This window comes from Manis pentadactyla, chromosome 7 (assembly GCF_030020395.1).
Source record: "Manis pentadactyla isolate mManPen7 chromosome 7, mManPen7.hap1, whole genome shotgun sequence".
Taxonomy (NCBI): Eukaryota; Metazoa; Chordata; class Mammalia; order Pholidota; family Manidae; genus Manis; species Manis pentadactyla.
Window position 1 is genome coordinate 55124687 of NC_080025.1, and position 26683 is coordinate 55151369.

A 26683-nucleotide genomic window follows, 5' to 3' on the forward strand; every position below is an offset into this window, starting at 1 on the left:
GCAAAAGTGGGAGGGAGAGGGGAATCAAGAGAGAGAAAGCTGAGAATTAATGAGGTTTTGTTTTGATGGAACACACATTCAGAAAGAAAACCAATCTGCCATTCTCCTGAAGTATTTAAAAGTACCCATTAGCCTCAAAAACATTTTCTCTCCATCTCCTGCCTTAACTCGGCATCACAATGCCTTTCTAGAGTCTTGGCATTTTGCCTATCAGTAAATTATGAAAAAACAATAGGATGCCAGTCTGCTGTGCCATCCAATTATTTGTGGGGTTCCTAGGTCTATATATTGTATTTACAGAAACAGATGGCTCTTTAACACTTTTACCAAATAACATGACACTTAACTTGTCTCCATAATGCAGATTTTCATGTTTGAGACACACGACTGTGGATGGCTGTGAGCTTGTGAGTATAGCATAGCATTTCAGGGAGTGAATGAAACACTTAGTTCATTCATTTTTCCCACTCAGTTTGTAGGCTACTTTAGCAAAATCCTTTATCTCCCATTCAATTGACACAGTTAATTGACATCTGTTTTTTTCCAGTAAAGGAATTCAAAAGAAAAGCATCCATCATTTCTGCACTGTGAGAACTTACAAAAATGTTGCAGAAAAATGGTGGTGAATGTGAACTTAGGCAAATATAAAAGCCTGCTAAAAAATGACAAAAATAAAGATCATAAAGGTAAACTAATAGTTCAAGGGAGAACTCTTCTTAGAAGAATGTTTGAAAGAATCATTTGCTCATTTCCCATGCATAAAAAGTACCTGATTTATTTTTATTTAATACAAACATATGTGTCAGGCATTGTTCTAAGTGACTTAAAAATATTAACTCACTTAATCCTCATGGCAATTTTATGAAGAAGTTATGATATTATTCCCATTTTACAGATGAGAAAACTGAGGCACAGAGCTTGAATAGTCTACACAAGCATTATGGTATTCAGAACTATAACATTTGAATAGAAAGCACTTTTTTTAAACTGAAAATTTCTGATTGTATCTATTTTAATCAAAATTTAGATGCATAACTTTACATTTACATGTAGAAGTATGTCTGTTAAAAAAGCACATCAAATATTTTTATGTACTTAAAATGGGTACCAAGTCATAGCATGCAGAAAACTAATTACATGCCAGAAATGGATACATCTGGACAGCCTGTGAGATTGACTCTGGGAAACAGGGAGCAGAACGGACATTTTGGTGCCATAAAGTTGTCTCACCCGATCCAGTCCCTAGAATGGAACTGCCTATTCAAGAATTAGGTGTTAAGCAGGCTGAATTAACACATGATTAACAATTAGTGAGTTTAAGATGAGATACCCAAAGTTACATTTTCAAAGACAGCTGCCCTGTGGAAGGTGTAATAGCCATCAACTTCAGCTTTTCTTAATAAAAAGTAATACTGCAAGAGGAAGGAACTACTTCAAAGGGTCCCCAGCTGCACGGCAGTCCCAAGGGTGCGATTTTAAAATGGTACAACACCCGTTCTTGTGATAAAATGACAGATTTGACAGCAGATTTTGAGCAGCCCGTTAAGCCCAGTACCTCCGTTTACCAAAAAATGTTTTGAGTAGCCCACTGAGTAACCACTGTTGAAAAGTAACAGGTCACAGTGGGAGACAGAGGGAGAAATGGGCCTGCAGAAGCATTTAGTATTTAATGGGTCTGTGGCTGTAGCGGAGCAGTGTGCCAAAATAATTCTGATTAGGCTCGGTCAGTCAAGCTGCATAATGAGACTCCTCTCCCCCACAAGCCCTTGCTGTTCAGAACACCATCACAGTCTAGCACACCATTTTAAGCAGTCCTCACACTGTTCTTTAAAATACAACCTTCTTTCAAATTGGCACATGAACCTTTTTTATACCTGTGGGAATAGCTAAGTAGGAAAAGAGAAGGTTATGTTAACATATGAACAGAAAAACATAGGCACTTTCTGTTTCCAATGGGAATATTTAAATTGTAAAAATTCACTCCAAAGAAATTATTGGAAAATACCAAAAGGGGTAGTAAGTATAAGTCATACTCTCCAGCCTGGTTTCTGTTCCCAGGAGCGTGTGCCAATTGGGACAGGCTCGTTATATTGCTTCCTATCAGCTGGTACCACCCATAACACGTATAGAGCAGCAGATATGTATTCAGGAGGAAATAACTTTAAAGGCTTTCCCGCTCTTCTTGTTTTATCTTTTAAAAGAGTCAGAAATAAATCAGGACATCATTTTATGTTTTTCAAGTTGTTATTAGTGTAATCGAAAGCTACTTAGGACATTTTCAGCACAGAAACGGATGGAGAGGGGACCCAGGCAGGATTCCTCGGTGTCCCGCTTAGTTAGGTTGTGGAGGTCACGTGGCACAGGTCATTGTTGTTCCACCAGACAACATGCTTTGAAGGAGATTGGGTTACACGTTGGTTGTGCTTTTGGGAAGAAAGGCTTTCTTCTAAGCAGGTCTTAAGAAGTGCTTAAAAGAGCTTCAAAGAAATATATCCACCCATTGTTCGTGAGAGTCACTGTAATAAATGGGGAACAGATTTTTAGGTTTCTTCTTAGGAAGTGAATAACCGGAATTGAAAACATGGTAAGCAGACACTTTCTAAACTTGTATCATTGCCAGTGAATGACTTATAAACCTACTTATCTTAGGCTCTTCCAGAGAATCTTAAAGCTTGAAAAGTAATTAGAAATTCGAGCAAAGTCTTCAGGCTTCAGGATTTGTGGCAAAACCAACAATGAAGTCCTGCTATATAAACTACATTTTAGAACATTTTCCAGTCCTTTCTTGAGGTCTTATTAACATGAAATATAACCCTGATGTATTTAACATTCAATGAAAATGCCTGCTCACTCTTTATTATTTTTATTTGTGTATTTGTGGATCAATAATATCTAGCTTACCAGAATAATAAAAACCAACATTTACAAGTTTTTACAGCTTGGATAGGTTAAGTACAAAGGACAGTGGGTACCAGAGAAGATTAAAAGAGAAATAAAACTGGGAACTAAGTAGGTAGGGGAAAAGAAACAGAAAAACAGTTATAATATTGACTTTTACTAAGATCTTCACATGAAATTAATTGAGACGAATAGGGATTCTAGGATGCCATGGAAGGAAAAAGACAAATGGTCGTGGTCCATGCTGAAGTAAACAAGCCAGTCTCAAGCGGGAATTGCATCCTGTAAGGAAAGAATATTTAAACAATGACCAGACAGGAATTCTTAAATTTAAACAGGGACCTATTTTGAGTTAATAGGTTAAGAAAAAGGAAGAAATTATATAGCACCTTACATTTTCTGCCCATAGGTAAACATATGGCAGTTACTTTCTTAAAACAATGGTATTACCAAACCAGAACCTATTGTGTATTTGGCTAAGTCATTCTGAGCAACTAAACAGATTTTTTTGCTTCTAAGGGGATACGAGAAATGTTTGGCCCCCATGTATTGCCACAAAGCCAGGCTGATCACCGTGGGGGCCCCAGAGGCCTGAGCAGCTTTGGACCGGCTGCCCAGGCACTTTAACACTTACATGGTCCCACCCCAGCAGGGCCCAGTCGCCAGTGTTTTGTCTGCAGTAATGTGCTGGGTTGGGCCCTTTATGATTTTCCTTTTGCTACTGGAAGGAAACGGGAAACAGTAAGGTGACTCCACGAGTAAGGTAATGTCTGTGCTTGTTTCTGCACAGTGGGAAGGGGTGTTTGGCTGCTTCCTGGAACGACTGGGTTTATCCCCTTCGGGTGTCATTTTAATGATTTGTTCAAAACTGAAGCCAAAATGAGAATTGGATGCCAACCGTAAAAGCTTGTCTGAAGCTTTTTTTTCTCTGTTGTTTGATATGGTTTCACTTAGTGTGCTAATCTGGTTAATGGAATTTGTATCAAAAACTATGATCTTTCACATAACTTGTTAAACACTTAAAAGAGAGACTTGGGCAGGGCAATGACAGATTTAGTTCAAGTATTTTTACTAGCCAAAATGTGAACACACTTTAAAGAAAAGTAAATGCTAGTGGACTTACATTTGCTCTGAGGGTACTCCAGCATGGTGCATTAACACATAATTTTGGCTTATCATTCCATGTATAGGTATTTGTTCTTAATGGTCTCATGGGCCATTTTTTTATAATTACCCGAAGACAATTTTCCAGCTCAGCCTTATTCTCCCTTATCTGCTTCATTCCTGTTTTATATTTATATATACACACATATATATATATATATGTATATATATATAGTAATACACAAAGTGTGGTAAAAACATCACCCATTTGCCTTTTCAATTAAAAGAAGATTCTGTTGTCCTTTTTTCTGTACTTGAGAGTTTTCCCCAAGTTTTCCTTATTAGTTCTCCTGTTTCCAGAGAGTTTAGTGGTCAAGAGGAAGAGAAAAGCTGGATTAGGGGCACATTTTTGTTTTTAATGCCATAATCGGATTTGTTAGCTTTAGCTCATGAAATATCTTCAAAGACCACCTGTAACATTATATTCACTGTCTCTCAATTTTTGAACCTCATGAAATACAACATGTGTGATTGTACTAATGCAACAAAGTTTTGCATCCTTGAAAACATTTCTGAATGTACCCATTATCTGCCTGATTTTATTACAGCTGGACATAGAGCAAATGTAATGAAGGCATTCTGCTATTTTCCTTAGGCAAGTTCCTCTTTTTTGCTCATATTTTCCATTGACAATAGTAACTGGCATGAAAATCATCATAAAAATAACTTACTTTTGTATATAATGCTTTTCAGCTTGCATTATCTAGTTTGAGCTTCTTAACCATCCTCTACAGAAAGGACAGGTCTTATCATCTCCATTTTAAGGAAGAGAAAAATGAGGTTCAGCAGCATGCCCCAAGGTATCCAGCTAGGAATGTGTAGAGCTGAATTCTGACTCAGGCCTTCAGACCAGTTCTCTTTCCAAAATACTGTGGTGGCTCCATGTGCTCGATGTTTGCTTTAGAGATCAGACTATTTAAAGTAAGCCCTTAAGTAGGAAGGCTCTGGCGACAGCTGGTGTTAGGTAGATTAAAAATAAAATCAAAGCCCATGTTTGGACAATGGAGTGATCAAGAGAGTGAGTGAAAAGGGAGAAAAGATACCAAAATACCTGAGTAGTATTAAAAGACCTGTGGGACGATCCAGGCAGTATGACTCGTGAGGTTCATGCTTCCATCCTTTTCTCTCGTTCAAAAGAAGTCCCCATCTCTTCAGTGTTTCTTTCTCTTGTCCCTGGTTTCTTTTAGGAAATTTGCGTGCTTCATCACTACAGGCCACCGCTAAGTACAAATAGGACTCTATGGCACCTTTCCCTAACTTCATATTCATATCTCATCTCTAGAAAATAACTATCAAATCTATAAGTCTTCCCTTTAGATTACGTCTAGCCCAGGTCTCATGTTGACTTGAATTACACTGAGAATAATATTTATTTAAAATTAAATTGCATTCTCTTACCATGTCTGCTTTTCACTCTGAATTTTATTACTCTTTAAACAACTATGCTCTTATAGTTTGATTCTACTGCTTTGTCACCCCACTTCTCTCTGCCTTTCCTGACTGGACTCTGGTTCTCATGGTTTCATTTTTCTTAGGAAATCTCATTATAGATACTGATTCTATAATAGCTTTGCCCTGAAATTCAAATGAAAACTGTGGTGCGTGTCAAGCCTTGACCCCAATTGAAATGCTTGCTACCATGTTGTTAGTGTAAATAAGGTGGTAAGAATACACTGCCATCTTCAGTATTCAGTGTCCTGATTATTGGGAAGTCCTTGTGTTTAGGACCAACATACCACTTACACCAGATCTGTTAATCCTGTAAGTATGAGGTCTTTGAGCACTCGAAAGTAGTAGAGTTATTACATGTATCTTTTTGTATGAACTCTGTATGTCTCATCAAACACATTGTGTATGTGTGGATTTTTATACATACATGTGATAAACTATTTTTCAATAAACATTTATTGGGGTTTTTTACTATTGTATATGACAAAAATAATTTTAAGTGGCCCATAATTCACATCACCCAGACATCTCTGAGTGCTAATATAAAATTCCAGTGATCTAAAGATGTGATTAGTACATGCAGTTATGAAATTATATGTAACTCTCCCCCTCAAATCCTTCTGCAAGATGAATACTATTATCAGTGTCTTGTGTATCCTCCCAGAAGTAATTTGTTTCAATGCATGTGTTAGCCAAAATTGATCTTTTTAAATATAACATTTCAAGTTAACATTATCTGACTACTCTGTGGAATTTATTCATTCATTCTCTGTGTTAGGCATTGTTCTAGACACTGGGAATATAGCATGAACAAAACAGATAAAAATCTGTCCTCCTAAAGCCTATGTTCTAGTACTTGAGACAGTTAAAAAAAAAAATCAATAGAATATGTAATATGTTAGATGGTGATTAGTGCTAAGGAGAACAATAAAGCAGAGAAAGGGGAGAGGAAGTGGGGTGCGGGTCACCACGTTGGACAGGACAGCCAGAGGAGGTCTCTTCAGGAAGACAATGTATGAGTAAAGTCCTGAAGGAAATGAGGGAGCAAGTAATGCAAATATTTGGAGGAACTGGAGTCCCAGGGTATGACCCCAAGCTCAGGAAAACTTTTTTTCCCCCATATGTCAAGAGGTTTTCTTTTTCTTTCTGGTAAGTCACCCAAAATGAAAAAAGGAGAATAATTTATGTAAAATAATAATTTCATTGAAAAAGGTCAAGCATATCTTCATTTATAGAATAGAAATTCTCGTTTATTCTGCCAAAAATGAGACCTAGATCACAAGCAAGAGCACCCCCATCTCCCTAGGGAAGATGCCATGGCAGTCCAGGGACCCTCTGGTTACATGTTCCTCCCGTACCACAGTCCTGACATTGCCAAGAACTTTTCTTCTAGGTTGGATGAAAAGACTAAGGTATTTTCCTTCTTTTCCCATGAGGGTCATTTCCAGTCTCCTCTTCGGGCAGCAGCCATTGCCACCGTCTTCCTACAGCATATGGAACTGTGCTTGAATGCAGCCACCTCATTTCTGTTCAGTGAAGGGGAAGCCTGTCTTTGTTTCTTGAAAATCAGGGCTCAGGGTTTAGGCTTGCCTGGTATATGGTGTCTGATTATAGTGGTCACAGCTAAATATTTTTTTTTTAGTATAGAATTTTACACACACAGGAGTTAAAAGAGCGAAAACATTTCTCTGGTTTATATGGACATACGAGCATATAAATACACAATAAAAATTTGCTTCGGAAATATTTTTGTGTATGTGTAGTGGAACTTAATTAACCTGAAAATGCAAGCGGATTTGTAGAGGCCAAAGCTGTTGGCCTCCTCCCAGACTTCTTCGCCCAATCCAGTCCCTCTGCACCCCACCCCACCTAACAGGATAGCTTCACTGCACAGTCATCTGTAGGGTAACTCAGTGCTGTACAGGAGAGTGGCAGGTGTCTTTACAGAGAACTTCAGTAGAACCCTGTGAATCATTTGTGCTTTAGGAGACTAGTGTTAAAAACAAGACAACAGGCCCAAAGTGAGGTTTGCATATGCTGAGCACCCAACCGAGACTTAATCATAGCTTGGCTCTCCCAGAAATGGGATCCTAAACCAGTCAGTCAGGAATCCCCCAGTCAGCACTAGTGAGGTAATCTGCCCTGTAGACCCCAGTCATCCCTTAAAGGGCAGTAATGTTTCAATAACCAACCTGCTTTTTGCTCGTTTCTGCCTATAAAAGTCTTTATTGTTACAGCTGCTCAGAGTGCCTTTCTCTCTGCTCGATATTGGGTGCTGGCAATTTGAATTGATTTTTCCTCAAATAAACTCTTAAAAATGCTCCATGCCTCAGTTTGTCTTTTAACAGGAGCTTACTTGCCAATTTGGCTACATCCAAATGGGGCATGTTTGGACCCTTTCTAAGACAGTCTGGGGGAGGGAAAGTATTATTATTGACAAGAATGTGTAGAAGGGAAGGCTTTAAAGAGAAAAAGCTGCCTGAGAGAGTGAAATAATTCAAACATAAAACCACAGCTAGATGAAGCAGAAGGATGTGACACTCTACCCATGTGCCACCCCCACAGGTTCAAGCCACTAAAATCTGCTCTGAACTGCTGCCTTGTCTGTGGTCGCCGTCCTCAACTTGGCTCTCCACAGCCTGTTGTTAATACAGCCTGTTCCAGCATTTAAAATGGTAGTCAGATCATGTCTCTCCTCTGCGCAGACCCACTTCAGGGCTTTGCCATTTCACCCAGAGTGAGAACCAGAGGCCTTGGGACGATTTCCAGCCCTAGTCAGCTGGTACCCCATTCCATCTCGGCCTCCATCTCACAGTATTCTCTCCCTTGCTCACTGCTGTCAGCCACCCTAACTTCCTGGTGCTCTTGTGCACACAAACTCCTACCTCAGGGCCTTTGCATCTGCTGGAATTCCCATGCGATCTGCAAAGCCCTCCTGCAGAAGCTCTAACAGGCATCTTTCAAATCTTTATTCACATCTCACCTTCTCAAGGAGGTGTTTCATATTTAAAATTATAGCCTCTCCCCATCTTCACACTCTTTTCACCATACTTTGTGTTTCATTCTAACATGTTATGTTTATTTAGCTTACTATCTGTCTTCACTCACTAGAATGTAAGCTACACAAGAGCAGGGATTTCTGCCTTTTTTGTTCAGTGCTAGTTCCAGCACCTAGGACAGTGCCTGGTCAAATAAATGAATGAATCATGGAAATTTAACTGGGGAAAGAGAACCTTCTCTAAAATAGATGAAAGTCTGGGGAATCACACAATAAAAACAAAACCCTAAAATGAAAGAAGTCTGGTGTCTACCCAGCCCATGTGTGCTGACAGGCATGTTGCCTGGGTATGCCAGATAGTTGATTCAGAAAGAAAGGCCGCGGATGCCTCCAATGTCATGCTTTAATGCAAATGATGCTGGGAACAGCAATGAGAATAATGACCAAAAAAAAAGAGCTGGAAATTGAAAATGGTTGTTTTGCTTCCAAAGTAATGATTTTCAAAGGAAAGGCACTGAATGGGAAATAAATTAACACAACCTCTGTGTCTCTGAAAATGGAAACTTCATTTATATTCTGATCTGTGCGATTTTTCAAGCTCAGTGATCCAAGGTCAGAGGGCACTTGTATTAGCATAGACCTTGCTTTGTTAATTCACCTCTGACTAAATCTCTGAATTCCTTTTTATGATGGTGGTGTCCCAGTGACAATAAAACCAAGCTCTCATAACACCAGTAACATTTATAAAGCACTTCGACAATTCCTAAATGAATTGTTCCCAGAGACCTTAAGAGATAGGTCAGGATTATTAACCCCATTTTGTGCACAGAGAGCAAGTAATTTGCCTAATGTCACCTGGTAAGCTATTGAATTCATAATTTGATTGCTTTATTTACAAGTAATGGTTCATTTAATACAAGCCATGTTGCATTAAAAATGACCTCTTTTTAGATGGACAGCTTCATATTTGGACTTAACTTTAGTTAGTGACCCGGAACTAATAGTATTCCATATTTCTATAAGATCAGGGTTTCAGATTCTCAAGTTGGGAGACTGATTTAGAGAACTGAAGAATCTGAGACTCTCAAAGCCATTTGGGGATTAATGAGGACTGGGCCACTCTGCTTAGACACTGCTGTGGAGAAATGTATCGTGGTAGGCTCAGGGTTGATGGGGTATCCTCTCAAGTCATAATCTAAATCCTATTTGAATTCCTTTGCTTTTTGTTTTTGTTTTGTTTTGTTTTTATGTTCCTTCAAAAAATCAGTATAACTAAAATTGAAAATCAGTGCTAGCATGGCCCACTACAGAATAGAGAAGAAATCCTCATTAGGAAGTCCTGGGTGCCAATCAATATTATGATAGACACAAGATAAACATCACTGAAATGACATCCAAATTGTATTTGGAAACCATTTTATTGTGTTTCTGTTGTGGTTCATTCCTTTTTCCTCCCAGAGCAGTATTATGAAAAGATCTCAAATTCAGTTCAGTGAGCATGGCAAGTGGTCAGGAAGTTGTGAGGAAAAATAAAAGTGGGAGAGCTGCTTGTGCATTCCTGCCTGCATCGAGAGACTAGAAAACTAGAGCATCTAAAGAGAATTTTGAAATCAAAGTGACTTGCCAACTTTGAAAACTGATAGTAAAAGAGAAAAGATATGTCCAGCCTTTATCCAAAATGTTTGAAAGATTTGCAAGCCAATTCTCTTTTCATCTTTGTAAGTGAGATTTATTCAGTGCCAACAACAAAAAATGCACAGCCAAATTATACTTTCAATTTGTTAAAAAAGATTTTTCTCCCCTTCCTTTTATGGGAAATGCATTCATCCTCCTTTACAGTTGCCGAATCTGATTTAGTGCACTTCTATCCCTTTCTTTACAATCTGACTTATTATTGGTAACATCTGCTAGGAATATGAACTAGTTTTGATACCAATGGGCAATTTCACTGGGCATTTACAACTTCGCTTTAAAAAAATCAGAAGAATTTTGCACATTAAATTTTAAAACATTTTTTTAAAATTTTGGTATCATTAATGTACAATTACATGAGCAGCATTATGGTTACTAGACTCCCCTCATTATCAAGTCCCACCACATAGCCCATTACAGTCATTGTTCATCAGCGTAGTAGGAAGCTATAGAATCACTACTTGTCTTCTCTGTGTTATACTGCCTTCCCTGTGCCCTCCTCCTGCCACAGTATGTGTGCTAATCATAATGCCCTTTTTTACCCTCATCCCTCCCATCCCACCCATCCTCCCCAGTCCCCTTCCCTTTGGTAACTGTTAGTTCATTCTTGGGTTCTGTGAGTCTGCTAGTGTTTTGTTCCTTCAGTTTTTGCTTTGTTTTTATACTCCACAGATGTGTGAAATCATCCGTCGCTTGTCTTTCTCCACCTGGCTTATTTCACTGAGCATAATACCCTCTAGCTACATCCACATTGTTGCAAATGGTAGCATTTGTTTTCTTCTTATGGCTGAATAATATTCCATTGTGTATATGTACCACATCTTCTTTATTCATTCATCTACTGATGGACACTTAGGTTGCTTCCATTTCTTGGCTATTGTAAATAGTGCTGCGATAAACATAGGGGTGCATCTGTCTTTTTCAAACTGGGCTGCTGCATTCTTAGGGTAAATTCCTAGGAGTGGAATTCCTGGGTCAAATGGTATTTCTATTTTGGGTTTTTTGAGGAACCTCCATACTACTTTCCACAATGGTTGAACGAATTTACATTCCCACCAGCAGTATAGGAGGGTTTCCCTTTCTCCACATCCTTGCCAACATTTGTTGTTGTTTGTCTTTTGGATGGTGGCGATCCTTACTGGTGTGAGGTGATATCTCATTGCGGTTTTAATTTGCATTTCTCTGATGATTAGCAATGTGGAGCATCTTTTCATGTGCCTGTTAGCCATCTGAGTTTCTTCTTTGGAGAAGTGTCTGTTCAGATCCTCTGCCCATTTTCTAATTGGATTATTTGCTTTTTGTTTGTTGAGGTGTTTGAGCTCTTTATATATTTTGGATGTCAACCCTTTATCAGATATGTCATTTATAAACATATTCTCCCATACTGTAGGGTACCTTTTTGTTCTACTGATGGTGTCCTTTGCTGTACAGAAGCTTTTTAGTTTGATATAGTCCCACTTGTTCATTTTTGCTTTTGTTTCCCTTGCATGGGAAGATCTGTTCATGAAGAAGTTGCTCATGTTTATGTTCAACAGATTTTTGCCTATGTTTGTTTCTAAGAGTTTTATGGTTTCATGAGTTACATTCAGGTCTTTGATCTATTTTGACTTTACTTTTGTGTATGGGGTTAGACAGTAATCCAGTTACATTCTTTTACATGTAGCTGTCCAGTTTTGCCAACACCAGCTGTTGAAGAGGCTGTCATTTCCCTATTGTATATCCATGGCTCCTTTATCATATATTAATTGACCATATATGGTTGGGTTAATCTCTGGACTCTATTCTGTTCCACTGCTCTGTGGGTCTGTTCTTGTGCCAGTACCAAATTGTCTTGATTACTGTGGCTTTATAGTAGAACTTGAAATTGGGAAGTGAGATCCTCCCATAAAAACATTTTTGTACCCAAGCATATTAAAATTGGTCAGACTAAAGTGTGAACTGATAGAACAATAAAAATACTAGGTTTCAAATAATCAAATTAAGCTTTAAAATTAATGTCTTTATAAGGCTAAATCTTAAAAAGTGATGATAGTAGAGACCTCTACAAATAAAACAAACACAAATACAATTCCCAGGACCTATAAAATCATGGGGGCCTTGGAAGTCTTTAATAAAATATAGCTAAAGTATCCTTGAAACCATTCTTTTGGCTATATATATTGCATTCTTAAGGTAATTTAAGCAAACAATGAAGTGACAGATCTGAATTGTATGAATGGCAATTTGGTGAAAAGGAGAATTGTACAAATTAAATGCGTCAAGTTGTACAACTTTTCTGTACTTGAAGAGATAAGCCTAGAATGTACTATATTGTTCAGAGGTCAGATTAGCTCACAACACAATTAAGAATTTGGTGTTTCAGACTTGTTTTTATGCAGACTTTGAAATGCAAAAATATTAATCACCTACTTATTGAATATTTAGATCTTTGTAAATTAAAATAATGAACATGTGGCTAACTTGATTATATACAAAAAGTGGAGTTTTTCTTATTACCTTATATATCTAATGTTAGCATACAGCATTATGCAGGCCTGGATTTTTTCCCCATTCAGTAGTGTATATATTAGCAGCCGGACAGAGGAAGGCAAATACCATATAATTTCACTTATTTGTGGAATATAAACAAAACAAAACAAATGAACAAAGCAGAAATAGGCTCATAGACAAGCAGAAGTGACTGGTGGTTATAATGGGTGAAACAGGTGAAGGGGATATAGGGGCACAAAATGTCAATCACATAAATTAGTCACGGCAATGAAAGTACAGTATAGAGAATAAATTCAGTAATTCTGTAACATCTTTCTCTGTTGACAGAACTACATTACTTGGGGTGAGCATTTAATAATGTAGATTACTGTTGAATCACTATATTATACACTCGAAACCACTATAAGATTGTATGTCAGCTATACTTCAATGAAAAAACAAGTGATTACACACTGCAATGTAAGCAGGAGAGACTGAGGCTCACTCACACTGAATAAACACTGTCCTTATTTCGTCTTTAAAAAAGTACATATTTGCATTGATATTTTAAAGGGAGACATGTTTTCTGTTTGATTCTTTGTTCAAATTCTTAAATATTGATCAAATTAGTGCAACATTTAATTAAATGTCCCATTGTTACCTGATATATTAATGAAAGATGCCTAAGTAATCATATTTTGTGAAGTTTAATACACTTCATTTCTTAAATCAAATAGTTGCACTGTTTTTTTTTCCCCAAAAATATCCCCTTTAAGTAGTATTAATCAAGTATGAGCAATTTAATTTACCAGGCTTGCAAATTAAGGTGACTCACTTTTAATCAAATTCAGCTTCATTAGTAATTATATAATAGAACCTTGAGAGATTCTACGTTTTTGATCAACACTAAAAAATTAAAAAGTGGAGTGCTATTTACAGTGTCTTATCTGATTGTGATAAGTCTTTCATATGTGAAACACTACCTTTCATCTGAGAGCTTCAAAGAGTTGCACCTATTTTTACAACTATACAGGAATTCACTTGTAGTCCTTACCCTTGTTTTTCATTGGTTAGAGCAGCAAAGTAAGTATTATTTCTGATCAAATCATTCCTCTCCCACCGCCAGCCTCATGAAGAGTACATGCGTGGCTTCCCAATTCTTCTAAGATAAAGACCACAAGATCACAAGGCTCTGTGTGGCCAGGCCTCCACCTGCTTCTCCAGCCTCCTTGGGGCCGTGCTCCCCTTCCCTCTGCTTTGTGCAGCCATACGGGCCCCTCACAGCCCCATTCCTCAGCCCTCAGCCTTATCCTCCTTTCCTCAGAAAGACCTTCTAGACTAAGCCAGTTGCCATCACCACACACCCTGGCAGCTCCACACATCTCGGCTTAGTGGATGTTTAGATTCCTGTCTGTAATTTTTGGATCACTGTCTCCTACAGTCGACTGTAAGCTCCAGGAGGGCAAGGAGGGGTCTGGTTCGCTGATGTTGTCATTGCTATTTCTTCACAATTGTATTTTTGGTGCTCAGCGCAAAGCTTGGAAAGTGAAAGACATTTAATTTAGTAAGGATTTGTTGAATGTAGAAGAGGCTAAACAAAGCAATGTTCTGAATGGCAGGACTTTCTTCTGTCCACTACTATGTCACAAGCTCCTAGAACAATGCCTGGGCCATAGTAGTTGCTCATTCAATATTTGTTGAAGAAATTAATATTTTCCTGATTTTTTTAAGGACACAAAAGTATTGATAGGAAGGTGTAGGGTACACATTGAATTTTTTGTCCTGCAACTATCCTATTATATTCATGGACTTACAGAGATAGAAGGAAGTCCACAGTTGTGGTGGTTTTTATGGTGGTAAAATATATGTAACACAAAGTTTACCATTTTAGCCATGTTTCAGTGTACAGTTCAGTGGTATTAAGGACATCCACATTGCCGTGTGATCATCACCACCATCCATCTCCAGGCCTTTTTCATCATCCCAGACTGAAACTACCTGTTAACAAAACAATGACTCCCTGTATAGCCATGTGGTTTTACAAAATGTTTTTGTTTATTGTGTTAGAATCTTTTATTCCCGGGACTTTACATAGACATTCGATATATGTAAATGTAAACTGCTTTTGCTCCTTGAGTAGAATGGGTGCCTCCCTTCCTCTGCTTCATTCTGCATCTCGGTTGGTGGTCGGGTTACGTGGAGACTGTGTTCCCAAACAAGAATGCCCCAAGCAGCTTGCGGGACCTGGGGCCACATTGAGGAACATCTGCCCATCCATGGATGAGATGTCACCTCCCCCACTTCAGACCCCGAAGTCACCCTTGTTTCCGCCTTCTGCTCATCACCACCTCCTCCCCGTATGCCCTCACAGTCACTCTCCTAAGACTGTCAGCTGCTGAAGCATTGGGCTTGTGTCTTACTTTCTAGATTCCCACAGCTCTGTAATGTTTGTTGACAGAGTGGGTTTTCCACCCTGCAGATGAGAAACTTTCCCAGTTGCACTTTCTTCTGGGAAGGAAATTTGACAGCCTCACAAACTGGTGTAGTTCACTGTTCGACCATCATTATCCTGACGATTGTCTTCACCGCGTCTTCACACTCACAGTGTGGCCCGTGAGTGCCCGTGTCAGGGCAGCCTGGGGCTGCCTGTTAGCAGAGTGGATTTGCAGGCCTTGTCTGCACCTACTGAATCACATTCTCTCAAAAATGCTCTTTTCAATTTTCCCCGTTTACTAGGTACAATATACCTAGTATATTCAATATACCATCACATAAATCTGTATTTGGTTTAAAGTTAATGAAGTGAGAAATAGTTTCTCACTACCTGCTGTGTAAAACTTGTAGGGCCTTCATATTCATTGACAGTTTCACTAGCCTCCTTTACACTTTTTCTTCTGTAGTGAGGTAAACACTGTTACTTTAATTGCCTCTAATAGGACTTAATATTCTTTAATCATTTTTCTTCTACTGCTCTGAATATACTCATATTTTTAAATTAAATCTGTTCCTCTTATTTTTTAAATTAAATCTGTTCCTCTTCGATTATAGACACAGAAAAAGGACCAGTGAGGAATCTGAGGTTTCTATTGCATTCATGCCATGCTGATGCTATTACACAGGCCAGAGCCAGCTGCTATAACAAACACCCAATCGGAAGAAATTTCACCAGATGCATTCCTTTCCAACTTGTGTAACAGTACAGTGCTGGTAATGCAGATCAACTGCATGGAGGGGAGAATCTCTACTCATCACCCTTCACAGGCCTCCACTGACAAGTCCAGGCCATGTAACTTCCAAAATTACACTGGGCATCACCAGCCAGCTAGCAGTGGAGAGACAAGAGGAGTGGAAAAGACACACTAGCTTCTTAAACATCTGGGCAAAGAAGTGATACATATTAGCTTCTGTACATTTAATGCTGGCAGTGTAGACCCTGGCCGGGAACCTCCTTCCCACAGTCACTCTACAAGACAGAAGCGGGCATGGTAGATAGCTAGCCATTACTGCACACTGCATTTCTGGATTAGTTATAGTAATTCGTCCTATAAAACTATGCAGTGTTCCATGTATTATATACCATGAACTGTTACAATAATGTCTGTGAGAGCATGACTGCCAGTGCACTGACAAACAGAAAGATGCCATATGCCCAGCACACGACAGATCAGTGTAATTTGCTCACAGTTGGAAGTTTTCATCAGTCTATGAGGTAGCAAATGATAATGTCATGCTTCTGGGGATGGTCAATGTTCAGTCTGTTTGATTTATCGAGGGATCAGTGATTTCATTTCTCTGAAAAGTAAAACATGATGCATGGTGGTTCAACTCTAACCCTCCTATCAGAATGGGTCTCTGCCTTACTCCCACCCTGAAATATAAGAGGTCATGGAGTTGGTCCCATGTCCTGACAAGTTCACTACTCTTGCAAGAGTAAGCTGAATTCGATGCTAAATTAGGGGCTGGAAATCAGGACCCCGTGTCCCTGGAGCCCTAGCCAGCCAGCTTGTGGTAGATGTGGACCCCTCTGGTTGAGGTACTAGTTCAATCCGCTTCACTCTGCTTTTTGGAATGTATTTTGTTTCATAGGCTGCTGAAATGAGGAGAACTGGGTTTCGAGATGATTTTTGCCTTTTTGCCATGCCAAGTGGAATTAGGCTGCAGGATGACAGGCATACCCCAGAGAAACCAAAGATAAATGCCAATTTTAATAAGGCTGTTTGTTTATCCTTTTGTCTCCAGTTAGTAAGCATGAATGGGCCCCAAATTTAGTCCAAGGATCATGTCAAAGGCAGGAAATTAAGAAAAAAAGAAGAGTTTGGGGGTTAGTCCATGATTTTGATACCGGTGAAGTTTTGTTAGGAGCAGAAATTAAAAATCAGTATGGAAAGTATTATCATTTCAAAGTGATAAAAGCACAAAACAATTTTGCATCTTACACGTAAGAGTGCAGGTATATAAATATATTGTTACATGTAAGAGTTTCAAAACTGATGTTCTAAAAAAGTATTTCTTGGCCATACTGATTTTTTAAGAATGTAAATGGGAAATAATTGTCACAGTCAAAAAAAGAATTGGTTTGAGAAGTCAGATGCTTGATATTTTAATGTACTCTACCCTTTGATATGTACTCATTAAGGCCAGTTTTTCTAAATCAACCTTACAGGAACCAAAGAGTAAGCAGTTTTAATGTCCTCACAGTTATGCCAGAGAATATAAACCGGTAAGATTTTGAGCCTTTTGGCTTGCTGTTATTTTTTTACCTAATAGTGTTGCCAGTCACAGGTTTTCAGTTACATTGAATATGAGGATTCTCATTTTAAAATGAACAGAATAAAACAACCAAAAAATCCTGCAAAAAAGTCATGCAAATCAATAGTTCCATTTGCTTTTGAACTATCAGGAAGGTCATTATTTTATTTTTCTCTGAGTGGCTAAGGCAAGTATTCACTTTCTTGAATGACTGATTTTTTTTGCATGTTATACTTCTGCACCATTGAATTACTTTTATGGTAACTGATTTGTTGTGTGTACTGTGGCCTTTGGGTTTCTTACATCTTTCATCTAGGTGTTATTCATCTTTTCTGAAGGCTACTTTTAAATTACATCACATCTCATCTTGACCTTTTGACTTAGGATTGGTTTTTATGTAATAGGATAGATTGATTGTATTTTGGTTTAAAGAAAAATTAAATTGTTACTTTGTTATTGGAAAAATAATCCTTCCCAATGATGTATTACCCTATTCTGTCCACTGAAATGTATTTTAGAGTGATGAAAGCCTGTTGACACAGTCATCAAAGCAAGAGTAATGAATGTAACAAAAATTCACTCCCTAGAAATATTTGGCATAATTGCTGACATAGTAATACAATTAATACATAGTGTTTTGGTGGTCTTTGCAAAGGCTTTAGGGTTTAAATCATCACAGGGAGGTTGAAAATGAGGCAGTGCCCTATCAATAATACACATAAGCAAGGAGGAAGTAATTTTCCCACATAGTGCCTGTGGGAAATCATACTGCTGCAAAATTACCTATGTGTCCTTTTCCGGCCATTTTGCCCTGAATTGAATTATACTAAAAATGATTCAAACTTATCGAAAGAACCACATTCCTTATACTCTTCCTTAAAATTTGTGTTCAAAAACATATTCTATACCATATCCAGTTGTATTCTCATACCTACCCCTTTGCGGAACATCATTAATAAGAAGTACAGTTGGCAGAGGGGCATAGAACTGGCAGTGGAGTAGGTGGCCTGAGAGCTGGACTCGTAGACCATGGGGAGGTGAGTAGTACCAGCTCAGGGCTGCGGAGACTTCCCACTGACAGCTGCTAAGTTGCCCGAATGTGCGCCCTTCCTGGGGGTTTTGACTCCATGGACCACCCCTGACCCTTCCTAGCGCTCTCATTTCTTGGCGTCCTCCAAGCCTTCCTCTCAGCCTGACCACTCTGTCTGCCAGTTTCCTCTTCTGCTATCCTCCCTTAGAGCTCAGTAGCACCCCCTCTCCAAGTTTATCCTGTCTTCTCTCAAAAGCCATAGGGTAGAGCAGGAAAGGCACAAGGTTTGGATTCAAACAGAAGCAGTGTTGTTTTCCGGGTGTATTCCTTTCAAGCTGTGTGTCTAGGGTCATCTACCTAACCTCTCCGTGCTTCATTTCTGCCTGTCTCAGATAATGATCCTTCTAGAATTGGAGTGTCACCTGCAATATATACACAGGGCCTGGGACATAGAAGGAGCCCATGAAATGTTAGTTATCTTGTCTCTGCCAAGTAAAAATTACAGTAAACTTAGTTTTATTGACATGCGTCTTTAACTGATTCACACCCGGTATTGGGCTGCAGCCTCCAGTTGTCTGTGGCAGAGATTTTCTGAGTAGCCTCACAAGCAATATGGTGTGGCTGCTTCAGACACAACCAGGGGCCAAATAGTGAAGATTTCCCTGAAGGGACTGGGTCAGGAAGCTAAAGCACTCTCTGAGTTTCTGTTGATTTTTCTGTACACAAAAATGTGTTGCAGAACAGACTTTCAGAAGAAAGGAACAGGCTGCCCTTTGGAGATGCATATCCACCTTACCATGATTGTTTGCAGAGGAAGGAGTGTGGTATGTTTTGGCCAGGGGACCCACAAATGCTTACATTCTGCTCTGCCTATGAGGTCCCCAAAGGAGATACTTGCAGGGGGGACATAGACAAAGCAGGACAAAGTAAAAGTGTATTATTATCTGCAGTGCTGGTCTTGAGGTCCAAGGCAGAGCCTCACTGGAACTTACACTGGGCTGGAAGAGGTGACAGTTCCTTTGCCCTTGACTGACCTGGAAGCCCAGTAGTCCATTAGGCAGGGTCTGATTCCTGAAGGCCCAAACCCGTGTCAGACATTAACACTGCACTGTGAAGACAGAGACTGACCCAAGGCCCACATCCAGTAAGAGGAAAGAAGGATGCAGAGGGAGGGGTTTCCCGAGGGTCAGGTGTGGTGCTGGGCTGACTCACCTGTCTCAGGTCCTGCGCTTTGCCAGAAGCTGCCCTGGGGAGGAGATGGTGGGAGGTAGAGAGATGGCTAGGTGGAGGGGAGAAAAACAGACCACATCCTTGTGCTGACCTACTCAAGTTCTAGCTATAAAGGTATACTCACATATTAGGACAATGAAAAATCATAAAATTATTCCATTAATAAAATAAAAGATGTGGAATAATATCAAATGTCATGTTGTCACCAGTATTTTTACCCCTAAACCTGTGTTCTGTCTGTGAATCCTGATTCAACTTGGGGAGGAGTCAAATGTATGCTTGCCGTGGGTGGGCTTAGGAAGGACAGAGCGGTTACCCCAGAAGCCAAGCCCCCCTAAACAGTCATCCTCTCCAGTCTCCACCCTCAGTCACCACACTACTGACAGTGTTCTTTCCTCTTGCCTAAAACCTTCAATATGTTCTCTTTGTTCTCAAGTTCAAGTCCAGACTCATAAACTGATTGGTGGACAAAGCCCTTGCACTCTGGTTCCCAGTGACCTCTGTAGCCTCCCTCCTCTGCCCTTCTCCCCACTCCCCATCATCACCGGGGCTGTGATCTCCTCTTTTCAGGATGCCCTTCTTACCCATTTTTACAGTCCCTCATGTGTTATCTCCTGTGGAAAGCCTTTCTTGAGGCCCCCTTGTAAAATCAATTGTTTCTTCCTCTGTGGTCTCAGATTGCTCTAAAGGCTGCATTTTATGGCAGTTGGTGGTGGTTGTGTTTTTCCCATCAGTGTTGGATTGAGATCCCTTATGTCAGGAAACATGTTATTTACATTTTATTCTTTTTTCCTTATTTACATTTACCCAAAGTATTGACAGATATGTATTAAATGTTCAATATGTTTGTTAGATTGACTTGTTATTGTAGACATAGCTTCAAATTCTTGTAGACTCTTTCCCACACACCTCTAGAGAGTTTTTTTTTTAATGGAAACTAAATGACAAGGAGAGAAACTGGGATACTCTAAAATTGGTTTTAATTACAAGGAAGATTCACTGACCTCCACAACATTGCCATTGCCCTGGTAAAATATCATTGCATCAGATCCCATGAAACTCTATTAAGAATGACTTTACATATAATTAAGAACCTTTTTGCAATTGAGTACAGAAAACATTTTATAATGAATGCAGAAGCTAAAACATGTGAGATGATTACACATCTTTTTATTTTATTAATGGAATCATTTGGCAATTCACACTTGTCTCAGTACTTGAGTGCAGCCAGGGGTTCCTGAATTGACACTTGTTTCTCTTCCCTGAAAGGTTTTTCGGAGGTTGACAGTGTCACTTCTGTTTCCAAAAGCCAAAATCCAAAAAGCCACAAATCCTCCCTTAGAAAACTGAACTGGTTCCTAAAAAAAACAAAACCTGATGTGTTCAGCTGCAATTGTTCTCCCTGTCCATGCTGTCCCTTTCTGGCTGATTCTCAGCTGGAATATTGCAAAGGAGACATTGAGGCCGAGGAGCCAAGCACTGGCGATGATCAGACCCTGGAGCTGTCCACAACTGAGCCTTTGTCACAGCTCTGCGGGTCCCGCGCTGCTGGCGGCTCCTGTCGTCTCCTTCAGGCCCTCACTGAAAACTTAGGGCCTTTCAAACACAGTCAAAAGAATCCCTACTCTCCTATATCAAATTTTAAAATAATAATAATCCCCCAGCAAGGAAGTATGTTAGCCACCCTGTATACGTGCACTACAAAACCCTCTGTTCCTCTAAGCTTCAAAGAGGAAACACACATGACTCTCTTCTGGGCTCCACTGAAACACGGCCACCAGAGCTTTTGTCACCACTCTGCTGTCAGTTTTGATTGAAACCAGCAGAGATGTGTTTTGGCAAATCTCTCATAATTTGTCTTTCCTTGCAGGGCTCCCCCTATCATTATGTCTCCCATCAGGAATTCAGTTGGAGTTAATGTACTGAGAATCTGCTGTGACTGGCGACCAATGTCTTGTTAATATATCCCCCCACTCTTCAACCCACAGAGCAATGCTAAGAAGACTTTTGGTTTAAAGAAATAAAAGGAAGAAAACTTATTCAGAGAAGAGGACCTTCTTCAAAGGTAGGAGTGTGTCTTCTTAAAAGGTTTAAATTAGGTAGTACAGAAGGGAATTATACCATAAAATGATGTGATTATGTAATATCATTGCCATATTTAATACTTTCAATCCAGGGAGCATGATAAATACAGAGAGCAGGAATATAGATGCAAAAACATTAATCATACTGCTTGCCAGGAGGATGGATCAAATACATATGGAAGACAACCGGCTCTTCTATGTCCTTTCATAGTAAAAAGATTTTTGTTTTACTAAGTCATGTATCATAAAGTTCAGAAAACAGCACAATAAAAGCATTGCTAGTAAACAATATTTTTTGGAGGGATTAAAGATTTAAAATGATGAGGAATCATTTATTTTTAAAAGTTTTCTTTTTGATTCTCTGATGTATGGAAAAATCTCCCAAGAACATACTATTTGTACATTTTTCTTGTCTCACAGTGAAGTTTAAATAATACAAACATTGGCTTGGAAAGTTTAAATATGACTTTAATATGTGCTTTCTGCTTTGTGAATCTCTTCCTCACCCCTCATTTCCCACCCCTACCACCCACCCCATTTCCATTTATGTCATTTAGAATTATCAGCTCTAGAACAGGCTCTGCCAGGCCTCTGATGCCTTCTGAAAAGCCATCTATTATAGCATTGAACTTGATGAAGAATATCTTACTTGGAGATCTGGAACATAGTTCAGAGAACTAAATCTCAGCCAATAATGGCTTTCTTAAGGAATTTATGAGAGCATGATTGTTTGGACATTTAGTCCTCTACCTCATAGGTTCCATTTAACAAGAAACTCTCATGAACATTAAATTAAGAAAAGAAGATTGTATGCAAGATTTTGAGGTAGTAAAATCCCCCAAGCATGTTGTTCCTTATCTTTGAGAATTCTTAAATTGCTCCATTCATATGTTGTTTTGTATTTAAGAGGAAATGATCTGTGCCTCTGTAGAAGTTGCTCCCATTGCGTTGTATTGAAATTGATTTCATATGACTAGGTAGTTCTCCAGGTGTTTCAAAATACCACCAGAAATCCCCAAATCAGTAGCCTGGAAACTAAGAACATTGCTTTGTAAATCAAATAGCACACATTTTGTTCTGGCTGTAGAGTTCTTCGAAGGTGAAAATTACGAAAGACTTGCAAAACTGCTGAGTCGGTGATGATGGGTAATACCAATACCAAACGATGCTTAATTTTATATAAATGGCTCTTTAAGTGGAAAGCTCCCTTAGGACTTGTTTTGTAGTTTTGATAAACCTGTGCACGCCTCCCCAACAGATGTCCATATTTCATATAATAAGGACCACCTGTAAGGGAAAGCAATATAAGAATAAGAGCCATCCATTCTGATGGGGACATGGAGGTCTGTCCCAAATCACAATTGTTAGGAATTGGTAGTAAATGATGTGAAGCAAAGTGGCTTCAATAAAGCACTAGTAACAGCAGTACGTTCTGGCAAGTTCTACTCTAGATAATACATAGTGTGATACCTAGGAGAGGTAGAAAGACAGCAAGACCAGGAGCTTATTTGTAATTTGTGATGGTGGCTTCTAGGGAAAAGAGGAATGAGCGTGAAGACCCCGTGGTGCCCCTTTAAGGTGGCTGCGATGGGGCTCCGTGACAGGCACTTCCCCCTCCCCAGAACACCTGCAGGTGGTTTCTAAGGAGTTTTCCTGGCTGGTGCATTATTTTCTCTTTCGTTCATTACATGAGAGTTATTTGACTTAAAACCTCCTTCTTCTAGACCAACAAGCGCAAAGTTTCAGTTCTGTCTTTCTCGATACATTCTTCTCATTGACCTTTCCGGCTAGTCTTTTATTAAATGAGTAAAGGGAACTTTGAGCTGTCAGGCATTATGAGAGCCGCTAAAATATCTCATTTTATCTTTGTGAATGATTTAATCTGATCGAAACTAAATACCGAGTGCCCTCCCCAGCTCTTTGCCTTGCTTCACAAAGACTCCCTGAAACTTCCCAAAATTCTGAAGCACACTTGTATTCAGAATGTCCCCAGGCTATTCAAGAATTCAGCCTGACATCAGAATAAGAACTTTTTTTGTAGCTATTTCGGGTTTTCAGTAGTCTTTCCCACGTTCACCAGGGCGCTGTGGTATCTGAAAGATGTGAGCAGCCAGAACTGTGGTTTGCAAGCCCCCATTCCTACCCCTATGTCCTTCTCTCTGGAGAGCTCTACCTCTGTCGATGTCCAGCCTCATATAAACCCTGTGTGCACACTCATCATTAACAACTAATGTGTAAATTCTCTCCAAGGAAAACCTGCCTTTGACCTGGCTTGAAACCCATAAGCTAAAATGCAGGACAGCTAATGTGGAATTTCAGTAAGTGGCCAGAGGAAGGAGGGGCCTGCCCTGATGTCCTGTGCGTGACTGGTCTTCTGCTATGGCTGTATCTGTGTGAGTTTGGCCCTGGTGGTGACCATAATGAGTCTGAAGAAGAAATCATTCCCCTGCTGCCCCTCAATGTGTGTTCCCATTTGGCAAAAGCTGTGTTGAAAGAAAAATCTGGCAGGTTATCGGACTTAACAGTTAAGAATTGGTTTTGGTTGATGATTTGAAAGTCTTTTTCCTCCTGGGATGCATAGTACTACCTTATTAGAATCTTTAAATGCTTAAATCTTAGGAGAAGGATAATTATGGTCTGATAATAGTAAGACTGATAACAGTAAAAAGACTGTGTCTTGTAATTGTTGATTTATAAACGTGACTCAGCATTTGATTACAAAGCCCAAATGGGGCTACTGTTTTCCATACTATTTAAGAGTAAAAAGGTCTATCAAAGTTTTGTCCTACAGGGTCATTTTAAAGCTGAGAAGTTTTATCTCCTGCTACCTGACAAACACAGGGGACACATATCACCCACAAGGAAGACTCACCTCACGAAACTAGAGAGGAGAAGCTCATGAATGAAAACAGTCACCCTGGGAAGCCCTAACTTACAGAAACCAAGATCTAAATCTAAGGCCACGGACATTCACCTCTTTATTGCTTTATACCAGTTAAAATGGATTAGGTATTTAGTCAGCTAGAAAACCAAAACAATCTTTTCTTGTACTTACTAACTTATTCCCACTTGACCCTGACATATGATGAGGGAAGACTCCAGACCTCACCGCAGGGATGCCCTCTCTGCAAACCTTCGTGCACTTGGACAGTCCCTCCACTGCGGCACTGTCATGCTCACCACCAAATTGCTGGAAGCTGAATGAGGGATGAACGTTCTGTTCTTCCACCCGCTGTACTGCCCAGCTTTCCACTGTTATGTGGAGTCTAAGTAAAGCCCAGTGGCCTGGGGTCAGATGGAAGTACAGTAAGTCTCACGTACAGTTTGTGTAGGAAGGTTGAATTATAATACACTTCCCACGAGTTATCTCTAAGATCTTATGGCATTCCATGATCAAGATGCCTTTAATGATTAAGTCCTTTCCACCCCTTGCTTCCTGTCCTCGCAGTTCTTAGGGGACACAACCATTTTTCTCTGGAAAAACCCCCAACCCCACCCACAGCTTGGGGCTGCTTAGCATGGTAGCTGTCTCTGAGGGCTCAGACTCTGCGGTTGGGGGGTATCTGAAGGAAGAGGTCTGCCTTCTCTCTCGGAAGGTGGGGGGAAGTGGGAGGTTGTGCGAGGCGAGGGGGAGGTGACAAAGGTAGCATTATGTTTTTGTGGCAGCAACAATTAGTGCCGGTGGTCAGGAGGTGGAGTCCTGCAGCTTTCATGCCCTCCTTCCCTCTCCTCCCACTGCGTTCCAGGGGGGAGAAACGTCTGCTTTGGAATTGGAAGGAGAAAATTGCCTGAGTCACTCTTGAGCTGGAAATGTGTAGCGACTTAGCATTTATACACCAGTAGTTGGTGTGGTGACCTTTGCAAATAGCTCTTTGGAGATGCTTACTGGATCCAATTTGTTTTCCCTGCTGCTCTTTTGGCTTCTAGTTTTAAGTGTTTCCTAAGGTCACCAGAATTAGAGCTGGTGATGATAAGGCTAGATCTGTGGGCCATGGATTTTAATTTGAGAGCTTACTGAAATGGCTAGAAGTGTGCCACAGAGTGGGGAGCCACTGCCCCATCCCCCTCGTTCCCAGCAAGTTCAATCTCTACTGAAATAACTCTGTGCCCCAGAGAAACCTTACTCAAAATGACAATTATAAATGGCATCCCTTAGTCATTCAGAATTATATTCTTTATGTTCAGCATCCTCGTGACCAAAATCAATATTCATTGAACTTTGTGCACCATCACCAACTGAGTGAGATTCTCTGTGTGTTGATGGCACCGGGCAGCCTTAAAGGTGCAGGTGAGCATAACTTTGTGTACACAAAGGCAGAGATAGGTGCCTAAATGCTGGGTGTGCCTTATCGGACCCCTTCTTCCAGCATCTGGACATTTCATCCCTGGCTGATTTTGGAGAGAGTCAAATCCTGACAGGAGAGTTATCTAGGGAACTACCCAGGAGGAAAATGAAGCCCAGTGTAGAGCAGGAGGCCCGGCTCAGGCCCCCGCTGGTCCTGCAGTATGTTGCTGTCACATCTGACTGCATACACAAATAGATGCTGGGGCTTTTTTTTGCTTTTGCTTTGTTTTGTTTTATTTTGCCTTTCACAACCACATTCATTTTGTAAGGCAAAGAAAAAGATCTCTTGGAAGGATTCAAGTTTTTGTATCTGCAGAAGACGTTTCTACAGCTTTTATCAAACTTAACTGGTCTGCAAAGCATCTTTGTTTCTGGTTGACTGTTGCAGAAAGCAAGGCCGTAAACCAGCACAAATATAGGAGAGAATGATTTCTATTCAGAGTCAAGTAGGATATGGTGCATGGGTCTGGTACTGAAAAGGTTTTTTTTTTCTTGCAACATGCTGGAAATTCACATTTATATTGCTGCTTCATGTTGGTTAGCATGCACGGTTAAACAATGGGGCATGCCAGCTG

The 26683-nt window shown here is 39.9% G+C and overlaps 1 protein-coding gene across 18 annotated transcripts in view; it reads left to right on the forward strand.

Moving 5' to 3' along the window:
* The window catches only part of NRCAM (neuronal cell adhesion molecule), a 256908-nt gene that overhangs the window by 98031 nt on the left and 132194 nt on the right, over positions 1 to 26683 (forward strand). For 16 of the 18 annotated variants that reach the window (XM_036918959.2, XM_036918946.2, XM_036918948.2 and 13 more), the window contains one exon: positions 21668 to 21744. The exons of 1 other annotated variant lie outside the window; for it this stretch is intronic. The gene's annotated coding sequence lies outside the window, so the exon portion shown is untranslated. Of the gene's footprint in view, positions 1 to 21667; positions 21745 to 22566; positions 22589 to 26683 lie in introns of those variants that run through there. One more of the 18 variants, XM_036918944.2, reaches the window with a different exon arrangement.